The 17,700-nt window shown below is 39.8% G+C and overlaps 1 protein-coding gene across 4 annotated transcripts in view; it reads right to left on the bottom strand.

Moving 5' to 3' along the window:
- The window catches only part of LOC146458759 (delta-like protein 4), a 50,208-nt gene extending 34,969 nt beyond the window's left edge, over positions 1–15,239 (bottom strand). The window contains exon 1 of one of the 4 annotated variants that reach the window (XM_085090316.1): positions 15,085–15,239. The gene's annotated coding sequence lies outside the window, so the exon portion shown is untranslated. Of the gene's footprint in view, positions 1–375; positions 536–6,153; positions 6,271–8,885; positions 9,035–15,084 lie in introns of those variants that run through there. The other 3 variants (XM_085090318.1, XM_085090321.1, XM_085090315.1) reach the window with 3 other exon arrangements.
- Positions 15,240–17,700: the final 2,461 nt, after the last annotated feature.

Below are 17,700 nucleotides of genomic sequence, written 5' to 3'. Positions count from 1 at the left end.
TAAGATTTCTGTCGTCGAAGAATAAATAAAAATATACATTCGATTGGCGAAGGTGAACGTGATCAGAATTTTTTGCTTATTTCCTCTGAATTTTAAAATTCGGGAGAAAAAAACGGACAAACAAGACGATTACACAACCGACTGTTTTGGTTGATATAGGGATGCCACACGTGTAAAAAAAACATGAATACAATCGAAGTTGCTTGCATTTTCATGAACGCTGCCTTGCGGCTTCGCCAAACGTATCAAACATAATGCAAACATCTTGCAAAATTAGCTTAGCTGTTCTGCCAAACGTCTGCAGCTTTATCGGGGGAAGAAATCATCGGAAAATGCAAGCAAGCTCCGTCGAAAAGGAACCGAGGTCTCACTTACTTGAAACATAAAGTCCACATTGTGCTCTTGGACAGCGCGCAAATGTCCTGTAAACGTTGCTTCTCAATTTAGCTACGCCATTGTGGAAGTTTTAATTTAAAAGGAAACTCCCTGTGTATCCCGGGGAACGGTGTTTCCGACAATATTCTACACTGGTATAATTAAATGACATACACTGTCGACCAGTCGCAGAACTTCGTTCGCCGGTCAGATGGCTCGCGGGCGCGCAATATTTTCATCAGCGATGATAATTACGTAGAGGGCAAATTAAAGAAAAGACAATCGCACCAAGCCGACTTGTTTTCCTGTTATGGCTACAGAGGTTTAGCGGTGAAATTAACACAGGTGGCAAAAGATAAAACAAGCATCTAATAAAACGGGTGACGATAATTTTAACTGAGTTAAAATCCGACCAAATTTTCTTTTGCCGCGTACAGTGATTTATTCTAAAGTCTAAATCATGTTTCTGATTTTTTTTTTTTTCGAGATATCTTAATCTTGTTCCCCTAAAGGGTACAAGGGATAAATTATATCTGAGGTCCATACCGCTTTGTGGTTTAATGAGATTACTGTTAAGCGCGTGATGCTACCTGGCTGACTCCTTCAACTTTCGCGGGGGTTTACTGAGAATTCGCCAAATCCTGCAAAATTGGCCGGTTAACTTTTCACGGTTAAATTATTCTCTTTGTTTGATGATATCCGTTCAAAATATGAGAGAAAGAACTGAAAATTCAAAAACAGGAAGTCCTGGCCCCCTGTTAAAAACACGTCCAATTTGACAAAAGCAACGCATAGAGATCGCTTTAGTACCCTACATTCCTGTTATAGGATACAAGCAAGTAAGATCTTTGTCACAGTTCAATGTGGATTTAAATATTTTGGCCCAGCTCAGTAAATAAAAAGTAAAGAAATGAGGCCCATGCAAAGATATACGATAACGATCATTTAACATTGACCTTCAGGTTACCTAGGTAGAGTATCTTAAGTTTTGGCGAAAAAAAAAAGAAGTTACTAATGAGCCTTAGATGTTAAGTAAAATCATCCCATTGCGAGTAGTAGTTCTGTTTACCAAAGTACAGTTAGAGGAACAAACGCATCATAGAGGTCTTGGATCAATTCAAATCCCCTTCAATCCCAACGTTTTATGCGTTAATCGGCAGTCAGAAACTAAGCATAGTTGCGTCACAACTCCAAGCGGTTCACTTTGCTTCTGTAGAATTTCATACATAAAAATTTTAATACATTTTCCAATGCAAATTAAAACATATCTACTGAACTATAAAATTCCAAGATTAGTTAAGGAATGGTTTTGGTCAAGCGCGTTTATTCCAGTCCAGTCTAAGGTCGACTGAAAGCTTTTACCTTTCCACGTTCAAAATATGAATTCTTATAACCGAAAGCCATGCATTTCATTTATTTTAAGTACTAGAGAATTTGGTGCCACATCAAGAAAATATACCCCTAGTTGATGCTTCCCGTCTAATTATATTGAGTGATAATTCTTGCCAGCTTGCCGTCTGGCTGACGGGAGATTACGAAGAATTATGATAATAAATTGCCTTAAGCTGCCGTATCGACAGAAGCCAAGGGTAATGAGATTCAGTCCACCTTTATTAGTCTACTGTTTGCGGTGACCACCTGTTACATTCTAGGTGGCTTCTTGGCATTACTTTAGGATTTTTCTATCATCTAAACTTTTATCGCGCGAGTTTATTTCTTTACTCAGTTCTAAGAAATCAGAGTTTCGTTTTTCTTATAGCAAATCCAAGATGAATCTAACCTCTCGGCTTGGAAGCGCTGTAGAGTTACAATCAGTACCAAATGATCGGCCTTGCGTTGCATTGCAACCATACCTCAGGATGTTATTCTTGGAGTCAAAACGCATATTACGTAATGTAGTCAGTGTGGATGACTTCCTAAAGTGTCAGCGCGCAAACGACAGCTATTAGGCAACACTTTCCTGTGGCACTGTTTATTCAACGAAACGAGGTGGTTCTAGCTTTTGAGTGTTGGATACCATCCCTAAAGTGTAAACACTAAAATGAAAGTTTCTGAGCAGCACTCTCTTTCCTGTGGCTGACTGACATTCAGAGCAACCCAATGGTTCGTTTCGGTGATTATATGTCCGAAAAGACATGACCCGCCCCAGAAATTCAGATTAAATTGTGAAGAAAAAGCGAGAGGGGAGAAAAACTGAGGAGGGGGGAAACACGTTGTTAAAAGAACGGAAAAAGGCCTGCTACGGGAATTTTTTGTAGAGCCAACAGCAGTTTGTATATTCGAGGGATAAGATTCCGTTCCCTTAAAATTATCGACAATTTAAACTTTGAGCTGAATAATCCAAATAGATGAAACCGTGTTGGGTTACACAAATTTGCCTTTTGAAAGGCCACAAAATGTCTCAAAGTTTCCCGTTGGCTGCTCCTGAATAAGGTGGTTGAAGCTTTTAAGTCTGTGGATAAAATCCTGAAGTGTGAACACTTAAATGATAGCTTGTGAACAGTACGTTCCTATGGTACAGTTTATTCGGCTGCGCAAGGAGATTCAAGCTTTTGTGTCTGTGGATTACGTCCTAAGGTGTGACCGTTTACCTGAACAGGAATTTTTTCTGTGGTCTTTGTGTTTGTTATGATGTACCATGTTTTTCTGACTTTGTGACTGTGTATGAATTCCCAAATTAAAGTGGTATCATACAATTGAAAGATTCTGATGAGTATTTTTGCGGCACTGTTTGTAATGCTGAACAGTGTGGTTCAGTCACTTTTGAAATCCTGAGACGTGATGACCATTCAAGTGAAAGTAAGCCAGAACACTACTTTTCTATGCTACTGTTTGGGTGCTGTTTACAATGCTGTACAAGGTGCTTTCAGCTTCTGATTCAACTGATGAAGTGACATTAAGGTGGGGGGTACACATGAAATTGGATGGAATTTTCAGAGGTTTAAGGAAGGGGTAGAAGAAAGAAAATGAATTTTGGAACACTAACAGACAGTTGATACCCACGCAAGAGCACCCCAGGTTGCTAGTGGACTAACTTGGTATCCGTCTATTAATTATTAACTACAAAATCTAATTTTTGAAACTTCACTAAATCTTCAATATTTCTTATTTCTCTTAATTTTACTACTCTTTTGAGAAAAACTATCTCCTCCCAAATATACCTAAAAATCACCCAAAAATTTACGAAACACCCCAAAACATTAATTTGTGTAATGAGCATAGGGTTTTTGTATTGCTTGAAACGCGAACGAGATATTTCGGTTAAACCGATTTTAACCTGCGTGAAAACGGCTTTCATGTAGACCCCCTGTTGATATCCTGTTGCGCTTTTTATGTATGCTATACTGAAGTGTGCCGGTTTATTATCTTAATTGGGTCAGTTAACACATGCTTTCACATGAAGGTACGGAGAGTACTTAGTTGCGGCGCTGTTATTTTAAGGTATTTTACAAAGTTGAAGATTGTTTGACGTCGTCTCTAGTTTCAAAAACTTGTCACGCACCCCTGAGGGTACAATTGCAAAACAGGTGAGCAGTCCATTTCACACTAAAAAAACCCAGCGTGGAAGAAGGGACGAATTAATGCGTAACAAACATTCACTAATTAAAATAAGTGATCCGTTAAATTAGCTGCGTATTAAAAGTGTGTTAAAATACAAACGTATGAGAATATACAAGAACCATGCTGTGAACATTGTTCTTATTTTAGACTACGAGCAGACGTTATGTGCGTACCCTCGTGGCATATGGAATGACTGGTAAGTGGGAAACAAGCGAGGATGCCGCTCAAATGCGCAATGGTGTTTACACCAGAGATTTGGAAGGTTCCCGGTTAGTTTTCCGGGCAGTGGAACAATAGATTTTTTTCTTACTCCACCTAGTTCTTGGCTTATTAAGATCCATGATTAGCAGCTGTATAGCTGAAGTCGCGTTAGTTTGAATATAAGGTGCGGAAATCAGGTGTAGTCGCGTCAGTTTGAATATAAGGGGTGGAAATCAAAAAGGTTGTATATGCCGCCCAAAAATGTATAGCAAATGTTTCTTAAAAACACTTCTACGCAAGTGAACAATATCCCTGCTCAGCATTGCTCAGCATGACCGAGGCGAAACACAACAGAAGCACGTGCTGCAAACATTGAAGTTTTTTTACGCGCCATTTTCCGGCATCTTGGGATTGAATAAATCATCTTGCCGTGCATGACTTAAGCCTAATATCCGGGATCTTTTTTCCTATTTTGCATTGCACCTGGCAACGCACGAGGTAAAAATTCAAAACAAAGTTGATTTTTGGTGCTCTTTGTTACTCAGAGAAACAACCCCTATCGATCATTATCATCAAAACTAAACTTTCTTCAAACAGTAGAATGAAACCTGGACAAATCGCAGATGAGTATATAGCTATGGAATTTGCCAGAACTGTAGAAATTCGTATTTCCCATGAAATAACTTCAAGTCACTCAGTGATGTTTCAGTTGGCTCAATTTACACTCCTTAGCAGGTTATTTATAATTGCAATTCGTTTAGATCTCACTGTAACAGGTCATTTATCAGCTAATAGCAACTTATTATGTTTTATAATGACGGGTTACCTTTCATTAAAAGAAAGCTGGTTCTGTGTCTCAGGAATCTGTCAAGCTCTCGAGACAAGCTGCAGAGCATAACTGACTTGTTATCACTTCAAACTCCCACTTTTCTGGCAGAATCTGACAGACCTTAACAGTGGCTGGCACTGCGTTAAACAACCGGAAAGTGCTCGAAGGCGACCAGTAATGTCTATAATAAAACCAGCCTTTCTGGAGTCTTCGCACCCGTTGTTAGCTCAACCATCGGATGCTCTGGTTTTAGCTCAAGTTATGCAACACAGCCGCTTATTTCAGCCTCATTTCTGACAATAAAAGCCGGCTATTCAACATAAATCCAATGGTGCATAAACACGCTAAAAATCTGCTTACGTTGTAATTAAAAAAGGTGTTCGATTGGTTTGGAAGCGATATGAATTTTACACTTATGTCATTGCAACCTGTCGTTCAGTGGTTCTATTTGTTAATAGTGTGCCATTGCTGAGTAAACACCTGATGTGTGATAATTGTTTTACAGCGTTTTGAACTTCCTTTGCCTTACTTCAGGTCTGTTTATTTGTTTTACTTATGTTTGAAACGCGACTACACCACTGCTACGGTAGTTATCTGCGTATAAGGACAAAAACTGCTGCACTGAAATCGAAACGACTCCGAGATGAATATTTCATCCATGTTTTAAGCCTTACGGATTAAGCCGAGATTTCTGGATGCAATGTAGAATACCCTTTAAGACAGATTTCGGTAGTTTAAACTAACTGAAGAAACAATGTTTTGGCCTTTAAATAAAGACAAAACGGTTCCATAGAACGATGTGTTAACAACCGTAACGTCAAAAACACCCAAAACCGATTGAAGGCACGTGTGTAAAGACTTGTAGTAACTGACTGTAAATCTACGGTCCACTGGATCACGGCCAACAGATATTTAAAGGACGAAACTACAATTTTTTTGTGACTCACTGAAACAGAACTTACACGTGCAACAACTACTACTTAAGCTTAAAAACAGAGATAAGCTGTTTAAAACGAAATTAAGTGGCAAGTAGCAAACCTTTGTGCCTTAATTCCGGACTAACAAGCGGTACTTCTGCAGAGACCATAAACGGGAGCTGTTGTAGCTATCTAGGCAATTCGTTACACAGTAAAGAAGATCCCTAGCTGGCTAGCTTTTCTTTCTAAACAGTTTGGGAGAAATGGTACCTTGGTGATATTGCAATCAGCACACCTGCCTCGTCACAATCAGTTCTACTTGTGAAAAACAAGCTCAATATCGCAATCGTTGTGCTGACTTGCTAGCAGTTCCTCCAGAAGCAATTGTGCTCGTTGTGCAATGTTTGTCCGCTACCTTGGCCGCAAGCTAAATAATTAAGTTCCTGGCAAACGCCCATATCGCAAAGTCAATACAGTAACTGACTGGTGCGTCACTACGGGCAAAGCGAGCCAATAAAAAAGTGATTTTCTGCGTCACGGCGCAGTGAAGAGGCGCAGCGCACTAGAGAGGCACTTTGGAGTTAATTAAATATTGGTATAAAATGTTGAGTTCCTCACTCGGACGTAGAGTTTGACTGTCAAAACACTTGCATCAGTGATATGAACTCAGAAGCGTTTGAGTGAGTAGTTATTGGTGTTTGTGGGCAAGCAAAAGATAAGATCTTAAGGCACAATACGCACTGTTGTTTGAAGTGATTCTTTGAAGTGATTTTTGAATAAAGAAGACAAAGGAAGAGAGCAGAAATAACGGAAAGAGATAGATATCCCTATAACTCGCTCATTGTACAACAGTTCCTCTCTCTCTCGGCTCTCTCTCCCACGCTCACTCACCCACTCTCTGCGTATTCAGATACATATAAAATTTTAAAGAAAGGCTAGTGTATCTTACTTTCCACATTCATTATCCCTAGCCATCAGTAAAATGCTCAGGGCATTACTCTACGTTTCTACAAACGACAGATCAATCGGGACTAGGAGGGAGGGGGAGGAGGAGGGGGAGGGGGAGGGGAAGGGGGAGGGGGCGAGGTTAAAAGAGGGCACATATAGAACGGGGGTTCAAGGGTTTTAAACTTTGCGCAGGCGCCGTGGTCTGTCATGATCGTCGTGTTGTTTTCTTACTCCGTTTTGGACTACATTTTCGAGGGGAAAAATGATTAACAGCGAATCTTACAAAACTTAATAGAAATGTTCCCGAGAGACCAGTAGACGTTGCGGTTGACCATCATTCGAAACAAGGGGCAGTAGCAATACTCGAAGTCACCGTTTCGTGCTGAGCATCCTGTGATCATGACTTACATCCGATCATACTGAGGGGAGTAGTAATACTCCTACTCGATTCATGTATGCTACATAAACTGTCGTGATATCGCGCAGTAATGGGTCCTTATAGAAGACTACTTTTAAGATATGATTTTCGTGGACTATTATGCGGCGTTTAATTCAGCAACGTTTTGCTCTTTTTATGTAGTCATTTAGCTGGTTGACTCTGACAGTATATTAAATGAGATAATTATAGGGCTTACAACAATAGACTGGCGAAGTGTTATCGTTAGCAGAGCAGCTACTCATAATCCGGACGCCGGCGATTAAAACCGGATGGGAGTTTCACATACAAGATAGACGAACAAGCGTAATGCGCGTAAGAGCAGGCAGACTTGAAAAACAAACGGAGCGCCCAGAAGCACCGGACCCAGTGACAGCGCGCGTGCAAATCTTCTGAGGCAAACTCAACCACACGGGTCATCAAAGGTGAAAAAAATAAGAATGAAGAAAACACAACACTAAGAGGTGAATAGTGGATTAACAACAGTAATTGATTTTCTATTGAAATCTTTTAATCTTATATTGACTGTCGATATTGGATGGCCCTTTGGAAATGATTCAATTGACAGTTTCTAACCAAGGGAAAATGAATTTAACGCGAGATCGGTAACTTGTTTGGAATCTACAATTTTCTAAATAGCAACTAAAACAAAACTGTAAAATTCACAATTCCTTAACCACGGCGAAAATGAACTTGTAAATTCAGTTAAAGTTAGTTCGATATGATGTCGGGAATTGCGACTTTTGTTAATATAATGTAGAGCACGCATTAAGGCTGTTAAGTAAAACTCGCGATCACGCAAAGAAAATCATGAATACTAGTTCAATACATACGTTTGTCTAGAACAATCCTTAACAATCCTTAAGGATTGTTCAACAGGTCAACACAACTTTGTGAAGAAGGTCTTAAGTAGTGTAACTTCAGCCAAAGGATTTGTCTTTGTAAGCGTAAGCTTTTTATAGAGACAGAAGTAATAATTATAACAGTGATAACGAGGGTTTTTTCATCCGGTCTCAGAGTTCTCAATTTAGCGCTCACTGTGTTTTAAGAATAAACTGGTACCGAACACTAAATGGTTCTTTACAATAAATCCAGGTCACGTTCGCTTGTTATACCGACCTCCCATACCCCGGAAACGCTTTCTCGTCGTAATTCACGGCTAAAATAGCTCTGCGTGTTTAGTTACACCTTTAGGAAACCACAATGGACTTGTTACATAGTATCGGAAGGATAACCTAAATGTTATGAATTTATTTGTAAATCTGATGGTGCTCAGAAAAATGTAGTGACTTGGTATGTTCCCGCACGAAGTTTGAGTTATTATCGCGATTGTGTAGGTTGTTATCGATTGCGTCCTTTCAATTCTCTTTCCGCTTAAACATACACACGACAAGGATGGTTTCATCACGAATAAAACCAGTATTGAAACTGCAAACAATTAGTAGACTTTGGGCAACCTTTTCGAAGATAAACGAATTAGCTTTAGCACCAGGAAGTTTAACAGGTCTAAATAAATAAACCTTTTTCGTTGGAAAAGTAATAATAACTTTACCGCATAATCGAGGAAACGATTTCTCGCTTAGAGATAAATAAACTAGTTTTAAGTTTGTTTGCTTACCTCAGAAAGTGTGTCTCTAAAAGTAAGTAACACTCCTCAAGCTCTCTCAGTCTTTTGCAGCGAAGAGTTTCTACAGTGATCAATGGCGCGCACCAAACCAAAGGTAAAATACTAGCCGCATCTAAATGAGTAAGCTTTTCTAGCCATATCCGTGAGGTGGCAGAATTAGAACCATCTGGGAGGTGCCGTTCATTTAAACCACAATGCCACTTAATTTGTGACAATATTCAGCATAGTAATAGCTAAAAGAATCAATATGGGCTCACGGGCCTTGTGCGGGGGCAGTCTATACTTTCGTCTGTTTGATGCAACAGTTAAAATTTAATTGTTGTTGACATTGCCCAAATTGCTTAACATAAGGAAACTTTCAGGCGAATTGCGCACGCTTCTTCTAAGATCTCTTAATGGCTTTTTCCTTGAATAAATTGTATGATACAATTTCGTCTAATCAGGGAAATGACTCATTTCCGTTTCTTCGACTGAAACAATCAGTACACCTCCTCAGCTAAGTTTCCTCTTCAGAAATTCTATGAACACCAGTTAGGTTTTACCCACAAAACTACCGCCATTTAATGTAACCTTCATGGGCAAGTATCACCTCCCTTCGGAGCTTTGTCCTTGGTCTGTGAAGCGTGCTTAACAGTCCTAACTTCGCTTGTTAAACATGCGTGTTGCTAAGCATGAACACCAACGATGAATCATGCTACCGCCTCATGGCAACGATTTCTAAGCGGTCGCAGGCAAGCTAAGATAAAACACAAAACCAAGTTCTTTCAAAGCGTAAGACACAAAGGTAAACTTCAATTTATGTTTAATCGTTTATCGATTTTTATCATCAGCGCGATCAGTTGTTTATTGCGATGTTTTGGCAAATGCCCTTCAAGGCCACCGCAAAATTGCACACTTGAATTGGCGAAAAACACCGCTTACGCCCGCTCCAGTGAATTTTCACTGAACTGCGATAAGAGACTTGGTGAGTTATAACTTTAGTAGTAGTCATTCTAATAGCCAGAATCGATTTCATAGTTATAGGGATCAATTAAGCAAACAAAAGACCTCTTCCGTCTGGAGTCACCTTCGCTAATTACGCAATTAAACACACAAGAAAAAACATGAAACACACCACAAGGGGCCGCGTGTTATTTGTCGGTTCTTACTGGCACGTTTTCTTTCCTTACAATCCCATATTAGCCTGGCGATATTGCATTTACAACTCTAAAGGAATTTGACAAATGCAATCATTTAACCTCCATTCTAGTCATTAAAATCCATTAAAAAGAGACCAAATTGCCTCGAGTCGAGGCGTGGTCGGAGAAATTGAAAAGAAACTAATTTGGACAGGAAGAAGTAGGGACAAGTTTAAATTTTGATTTTCATTCCCCTTATCGGTATAAAAATCTATCAAACAATTAAATATTTTTAGAAGAGGTTTATCAAGAGACACTTCACATCTTACGCTCGTTTACGACTCTGTTAAGCCGAGGTAACAATACAGCTAAATATTTCAACCCTAAATTCCTTTCCAGTGACCTACGGCCACCTAAAATCCCAGCACTAGAATTCGTCTTTGATAAGCTGTTCCGCCTTTTAGAAATTTCTAGGTTTGCAGAGAAGAGGGAAAATAACGACGTAATTTCCTTCAAGTAAGAAAATGTAGACCTATCTGTTGCACCAATATGGTGTCTGAGACTTAAGAATTCCTAAGATCAGAGCGCCCCTTTTTAATCACCGATTCGTGCGTCATAGATGAAAGTCAAGCAGGTGAAATGAAATAGCTTAGCTTTAATATTCATCCAAACACAGCAGTACTGGTAATAAAGCAGCGTAGATTTAATACAAGAATAGAAAACGCGACTATATCCGGATGGCAACGTCTTTTGCCAGAGAGCGGCGGAAGAAACTTGTGGTGCAGATAGGAACGTTATTGTTTTTGCGATAACTCCAAGGTTAAACACCTTTTCAAATTTTCACTTAAGCTACGGTAACCCTTAGAGTATGGCAAACAAGAGAAGCAATAGTTGTCTGTTATCCACTTTGTTTATATGTACACGAAGATCTTGAAGAGGGTCCACCCAGGCGTTTTTCTGTGATTTGCTTACTCACAAATAATCTAAAGTAGGAAAGGAGACGAAAGAAGCAATACCAATACAGAAACCAGGTCAATATTTCACAACAAAGCCCTCTTATTATTCCTATTGAGTCAGCACAAACCGGTGTTTTTCAACTCACTGCCCAAAAATTCTATGCGCGCGCGGGCTCTTTTGATTTCAAGAGATCATCAAAACTTGCCACCAGTCCAACTGGCTTAGGTCAAGCCCCTTCAATGAGTGTTTTTTAACATCGACTCTCTCTAAGGCCGCTTAATAAAAATAACAATTCAGTTTCCAAAAATATGTTCGCCTGGGTAATATTTTTCATTTGAGGGAACGTTTGCGACAATTTTACCTCATTGTCTTCAACAACGTTCGAACAAACAAAACCGGTTTATGCAGCGGTCAGCAAGTTTTTGTTTTGGCGCCAACATTGATCCATCCGCAAGGAACGTGACCTACTCGAGCGTTGCTAGGAAACAACGAAGTCAAGTGATGTTTTCACCCTTGGTTGTCTGGTCACTTGGAAAAACAGGAAAGTACTGAGGAAAACGGAGGTTGTTTTTGTTTTTGTATTTTCGCAATTAAAGTTGTTGTTTTGGCAGTTTCACAAACTTAAACTTTGCAAATGTACAGCGTACACATATGCATCGATTAGCGGAGAGTGAAAAAAAATGACATCCAAGGAATCTCGCCTGTACTGAGTTTCCTTCATTTTTCGTAAGAGGGGGTAGTGTGAAGTCTTGATTCATCTGCAGTTATAGCTTTATTTGCATGATAGGGTCATTGCTTTCCATAGTAAGTTTTCAAAGCCGTTAAAGGATTCAGATATCAAGTTTAGTTTTAGTTTCAGTTTATTTACACTTGGATATAGCATTTACATTGTATATAGGAACATAGGAATAAAATAACAAATAAAAGGAGAAAAGAAAGAAGTTAATGGCTTTGGTAGAAGTGTAGGGTGGTCAGAGGAGCTTAGCTTTCGAGCTAACCACCGCTATATTATAAATGGAATACTAATAATATCAAATTTTACACGAGTTAAATTAGTTGCCTTTGGCTTTCCTTATTTACGACAGACAGTCTTTCGCGTCAGTTTGTCATGAATGTGAAATGTGTGAAATATCATACATTTGAACTGCGTTGGTCTTTTCTCTATTAAAGCAAGCTTGCTTTTTTAAAGCAACTTATCAGTCTCGTTTACCGGCTTGGCTGTTGGTACACAGTAGCTTAAATTGCACAGAGAGAAACACCAATTATTGTGAAGTTGTTGTAAAGTTGCTGTCTGTTAACTGCTCTTCGTGGCATGAAAAAGGTCAGGTTCAGAATGACGTCAATGTACCAGAGGTATGAGTACCTCTTTCGTGAAATCACCGAATGCGCTAATATCAAAGATACACCGGACACGTGGAAGTGCACCGTGATATCGGCTCCAGCCTTTTGAATCCCCTGATAATCTAAGATTTCTTCGAGATTAACCTATCTAAGGTCATCTAAGATCTTTTTTTCATTTATCAAACAAAAACGGATTTGCTGACACCAAGACCTCACTCTTTCCGTTAGGCGGCAAGAAAACTATATTCTTTACGCGCCTGAACATACTGCGAGGGTGGCCATGGAGATGATGAGAAATAAAACCACTTTTCGGTTACGTTTAATCTATATCGGATCCATTTTAGATCCGTAACCGCAAAATCAGCATGGATCGACTTTTTAATTTTTTAAACCCATTGTACGAGCAAAGTTTGCGCGGATCCCGAATGGTGCCGGTACTGACTCGATCCGTGTAGGTTTTGTACCAGTACAGCTTGGATCCTTGCAAGTTTTTCCCGGATAGTACGTCTTGACACATCCTTAGCCGGTTACGTTTAAGTAAAGTATGGCGGAACATATCCTCATACTACGTTTATATACCGCATCACTAGTGCACTTTAGCTCCTATCTGTGTAGGTTTTGTGCCAATTTGTACTACGCCGAGACATATACATTCAGCTGTCTACACAATACAAGTCAGGTGTTTCGCCAATGAGAAAAAATTCTAACCTACGATTAGGCGCAATTTTAGCAACTTTCTTATTTCCCCTTATGTTGTCAGTCACTTCCTGCGCGCGGAAATTGCTTATCAAGCGAAGAGTAAAATAGAGCCTGATCGAAAGTTAATTTTACCCATGGACAACGCATGGACAGAATACTTAATCTACCAAAACGGCGCCAACGATGAAATTCAGTTCTACAGAGAGCTTTACTACAACTGGCGAGGAATTTTCGAAGATAAGATTAAAACTAAGGCAATTAATCAAATGGCTAAGATCACAATGAGATCAAGGTATGAAGAGCAACATCCAGCTGCTTTCTCACGATTTTGTTGACCTTTCGCTTTCGGTGAATCCCTTGTTTTTGATGGCGCATCTTTGACGCGCTTCATTTTATGCGTCAGTCGCGTATTTTCGTCCAGAACACGCCTGAACAATAAATGGTCGTTTTCTCTCAAGCGACTATGGTAACTTTAGTACTTTAAAGCAGCTCATCCTTCGAAACTTGAAGTTGCTCGTTACTTTGTGGCTAGCTTGATAACATGATTTACCTCACGAATTTGCACGCGAGAGTCTTAAGTCAATTGGAGTCACGGCCCTTTAATGCTGTATGTCTGCCATCCCAAGTTTGGGGGGGGGGGGGGGGGAGGAATACCGTTCAGGAGGCTCCGGCCGGAGGTTCCATTTAGATCACTGCTCTCTCTTATCAAATACCAACTTTTACCGAAATAGTACACCGTTACATACATAACAAAAAATTCTAACTCAAAGATAAGCAAAAGCCTTTTTTTTAACCGCAATTATTCCGTTGTAATTTCTGCTAAGAATTTCTGCTCTGTATCGGTTACCCTTTCTAATGGCTCGATTTATTTCTGCTCACAGTCTATCTGTGCGACCCCTCGTTATCTCACTACCCTTTCGCATACTGTTAGGGTTCGAAGAGCACCCATTTCCATCGAAGCATACCTTATTTTAGCCCACTAGAACAAATATCCTGGGCCCTTCCAGAAGGACTCACGGGAAGAGTCTATAAGACATACTGATTAAATAATTACTCGTGCCGATGACAAGTTGTTAAAAGCTTTCCCTTATGTTTTCCTCTCCTTTTCCCACGGAATGCACGAACTGATCTACTACTAAATACCTCGGTGATAAGCGATATTACCAGGAATCCATGAATGGTGTTAATCAGACCTCTTCCGTGGGCCTTGTGACCTATCCTTTGCATTGCAAATTTCGAATCATATCACTTATGCCAGCGAAAAATTCAGAAAGTTTCTAAAAAGTCTCATTTGTCCGCTTTTATTTCAAGTTACCAGCGAAATGAAAACGATGCACCCCGCTATTTAAGCTATATAGGCATGTGCGGCGCCATGCGAAGAGTGAGTTTTGGGCCATTTTGGCCTGAAATGTACTAATATCGACTTTAACAATTTTTGTCTGAAAGTCTGAAAACCAGGTCTGAAAATGGCTATGAATTTTAGAGGACTTGTCTGGAAAAGGGATCTGAAAAATTACGTATTTCAGGAGAATCCAGCCGCATACCCCCGCCAAAAATTCCCAGGAGTACCCCCAAGCTTTGTGGCGAGGCGAGTGTTCATATTTGGCGTTGATAGCGGTGTTGGAAACAACGAAACTTGACTTTATTTCCGGGAGAGAGGCAGTGCTATAGACAAAAAGAAAACAAGTTTGAAATAAAGAAAATTGGTGTCCTTTAAGCTATAGCCCTGCTTATTTTGTTAATAATACTATAAGTTTTATAATTTAGTACAGTGCATGGAGCCCTAATAACATGCAAAAGGAAGCTTGACGAGGCATAAACACCAAGGCTTCTAACTTAAAGAGAGTTCGTTTGAAAATACCGCAATCTGGAAGTACATACGACTACTACCGTCAATCAGGTCTCTTATATCACGAGTTTACAACCAAAGGAATACTCAATATACGCTGAATAACGTATATCAGAAAACGTTGGCTGATAATATGGTGCTTATGTGTCACGACAAGTGATTTCTAGAAACCACATATCCGTCCATCCAGAATGTGGTTATTATCTAAGCCCAAATGTAAACATACCTTCAGGTTAAGACGTTAAGTCTTCACAAGCTCTTGTACTACCGTCTCAATCCGCTGATTATTTTCTTAAAACCTCTAAGATGGATTTGTTTCCATGCTCTTTCCCTGTGAAACTCTCGCGTGACCCGCACGCTTAAGTGATAGGTGATATTATGAGGAAATATTAGATAACAGCCCACTACTTGGTCTAAAAAAATTGAAGGGCTATTAAGTTAAAATAGTGAGAGATAACCCACATATAACCCTGATGTAATCTTTCATGAATGAAAACAGACTTTGCTCCCATTGCCAATACCACTCAATACATCTAGTTGGACTTAATTATACACATTGGTTGCCAATTAACCTTTGCCTCCCCCAAATTAGCCAAGTGCAGATTTGACAAGTCTTCAACTCATCCAAGGACAGCACATTAGCTGTTAATACGCTGCCACTATTTTGATGGCGATTTAATTGAAGCCAGCTGAACCAGTTCGTACGGTGTGAGATGTATTCCACTTGAGAACTGCACGATAGCTTTTGTTTGGTTGAACTCAGTTGCGATTTATCCCGACCTAAAATCTTAGCACCACCTTAATAATACACGGCCCCACAGAAACGTACTACACAGAAAAGGACTTTAAAAGCCACAACGGAACGCCAACGAAAACGTCGAATTCCCGTTGCTTGTACTACTTCTCGATTATTCCAGTTCGTTCAACTTATACAATGTGGGCTAACTATCCACAAATGAGAACAGCTGGATACAGCGTTCGAGTTGAGACAGAGAATGAAAAATCAACTCATGTGCTCACGTTCTCCACAAAACCTCGAATTTGGTCATTTCACGTTGTTCCAGGGAATTTAAGGGAGCTTTAGCAACGACGACAGCGACAGCAACGAAAACGTCAAAAATCAACAGGCTTAATAACCAAGGCCCGGTTTTTCGAAAGCTGATTAACGCTAATGCACGATTGAAAGTTAATCGAGGTTTTCACCACGCTCGTTAAAAATGGTTTTAAAGGCTAATTTCGAGCTAAAGGTAACATAAATCGAAGTCAATACTGAAGGACAAAAATCTTTTGGAAGAATCTTTACTGATAAGTAATTAAACTCGAATCAAAGTTCACGTTAATGCAGGATTAGCTTAATCGGGCTTCGAACAACTCTGCACGTGCATTACACTTTTTGGTACATTATTTTGCCGTCACTGCACGATTAGGACGTGAAAATTCCTGATGGGACGTTTCATGGAGGGCGTAACACCCGACGAAAAATTTTTCTTTCTCTTTCTAAACTTGGGTGCGGTCTCCAAGAATTCAACTCCAGGAAAATTCACCTATATTTGGCATTTAAAGCGAGTTGGAATAATAATCGCGATGACGTTTAAAAAAACGCGAATTCGTTTTAATAGTGACGTTTTGGCTGCCGTTTTTTTTTGCCGTCATCGTAGCTAAAACTCTCAGAAATCACGACGACATCACCAACGAAAACGTCACTTAAAAATATAAGTTCGCCGGTTACTCGCACGATTATTCCAGTTCTTTCACCGATTGTACAATTTGGGCTAGCTAGCTACCCAGTAACAGAACAGCTGGAAACAGCGTTCAAGTTGAGACAGAGAATGAAAATTTTTATGTCATGTGCTCACGTTCTCCACAAAACCTTGAATTTGGTCATTCACGTTGTTCCAGGGACTTCAAAAAAGCACGACGGCAACGCCAACGAAAAGTCGCTTGAAAATACAAATTCGCGTTACTTATACTACTTTGCGATGATTCCAGTTCATTCAACTTGTACAATGTGGCCGAACTATCCAGTAACAGAACAGGAGGGAACGAAATTCAAGTTGAGACGGAGAATAATGATAATAATAGTCATCCTTCAGAACCTCATCCACCTACTCATAAGCTTATATAAATCATATAAAATCACAGTAAAGTACTGCTCAGTAACTGTCCTTTGAAAGGTCACCCTTCAGGGTTTCGTCCACTTACTCAAAGCTTGGAACAAAGTCTTACATAATAATAATAATAAACAGCATCATCTTCAAGCCTAAGAGTTAGAACCGACTGAGAATTAGAGCAAGGGTCAACACTCTGTCCTCTTTGTAGAATAATCAAACCCGACGAAATGGAAGAAAGATCAGCGAAGGCGGTACTCTCTGTACGTAAAGGGCAAAAAAAGTCAATAGAAAACTAATCAATATGCAGCTGTTTCGACAAAGGTTGTCCAAAAAATGCGTCAAAGCGTACGCGACAATGCCGAAAGGTAGTCTGGGAAATAACCAATAATATTTAATAAAAGCTTAGAATCCATATTGTCCGCCATCTCAAGTCTTCGCTGTACGGTCGAGGCATTATGGATAGGAAATACCCAATAATTTTCAGTAACAGCTCAGAATCCATATTGCCCGGCATCTCTTCGGTCGAGGCATTATGGATTCTGAGCTTTTATTGAAATGTATTGGGTATTTCCCAGACTACCTTTCGGCATTGTCGCATACGCTTTTACGCTTTTTTTTTTGGACAACCTTTGTCGAAACAGCTGTATACGAAACAAGCGCCTCCCAAGCAGCGTTTAATCCTTTGTCAGGGAGGATTGTGAAACTGATTGCCTGAAACCATGCAAAGCAAA

Source organism: Pavona decussata, unplaced genomic scaffold (genome assembly GCF_977016875.1).
Source record: "Pavona decussata unplaced genomic scaffold, jaPavDecu1.1 SCAFFOLD_229, whole genome shotgun sequence".
NCBI lineage: Eukaryota > Metazoa > Cnidaria > Anthozoa > Scleractinia > Agariciidae > Pavona > Pavona decussata.
This window is presented reverse-complemented; position numbering and strand designations above follow the sequence as displayed.